At 30.0% G+C, this 1,052-nt stretch overlaps 1 non-coding gene across 1 annotated transcript; it reads right to left on the minus strand.

Moving 5' to 3' along the window:
* Nucleotides 1–735: 735 nt before the first annotated feature.
* Nucleotides 736–815, minus strand: Trnal-uag (transfer RNA leucine (anticodon UAG)). Its single transcript has one exon. It is a non-coding gene; the product is annotated as a tRNA-Leu (tRNA).
* Nucleotides 816–1,052: the final 237 nt, after the last annotated feature.

A 1,052-nucleotide genomic window follows, 5' to 3' on the forward strand; every position in this document is an offset into this window, starting at 1 on the left:
TTTCTTTACGTTTTTAGATACTACGATCCTTAATTTAAATTCTCTGAAATTTTGGTAATCATCGGCCAATCCAAACCAAAGTTATAAGCAAAAATGTACTTAGCATGACACGTACGAATAAAGAAACTTCCATACTTTGAGAGCTTCTACTGAAAAACTTACTTTTCAGACTTAGCATACTATTCTTCGGAGGCGTCGATATATTCCTATTATAATTTGTTATATCTCTCATATCACGGTGCCCCCAATTTTCGGGTTTTCGAGAATTTCCGACATTTTTTCCACAATGTTATCTCATGTTATCTGATATATACAATTTATTTTTTTACTTATTCATACGTAAGACATTGGCATTCTTTTTGAATCAAAAATAAGTTAATTGACCAAAGAGAAATATAATTTTCCAGATTACTTGATTTTATTTTCCAATTTAATATAAAAAGGTCAAAAATATATTATTTCAAAAATTTAATCATTAATAATAAAGAAAAAATATCAAATTTCACCAATTATACAATTGTCATTATTTACTGACAACAAAAACTCGTAACATTGTACTCTTTTCCCATTACGATGAAAAACTCATAGTACACATTAAATACATCTGGCGCAATAAAGGGGTTTGTCTTGTTGCTATGCTGATTTTTTTTAACAAAACAAAAACAACCCTTGTTTTTGTAACAACATTCACTTGTGTTCAAAAAAGGAAAAAAACAAAAAATAAAATAAAAAATGTGACAGCGGTGGGATTCGAACCCACGCCCTTTCGGACTGGTGCCTAAAACCAGCGCCTTAGACCACTCGGCCACGCTGCCTATACCAGCATGTTGACAAACTGTGTATTTCAATGCAGTTGTGATGAATTTTTTAAATAAATTGTAGTATGATCATAAGATCAAATTACTTATTAACCCTTTCAGTGTCAAAAAATTTTTTGGTCGGAATAAAAATCTAAAATTTTGTGCTTAAGATCATATAAAGGTACAGAGTTTAGAAAAAAAAAGATATTTTTATTTTATTCCTCGGACAGTTTTGTCTGTCTTTCAGGAAGA

The sequence above is a fragment of the Musca vetustissima genome, unplaced genomic scaffold, assembly GCF_032173495.1.
Source record: "Musca vetustissima isolate MV318-11 ecotype Yass unplaced genomic scaffold, APGP_CSIRO_Mvet_v1 utg58485, whole genome shotgun sequence".
In the NCBI taxonomy this organism is placed as follows: Eukaryota; Metazoa; Arthropoda; class Insecta; order Diptera; family Muscidae; genus Musca; species Musca vetustissima.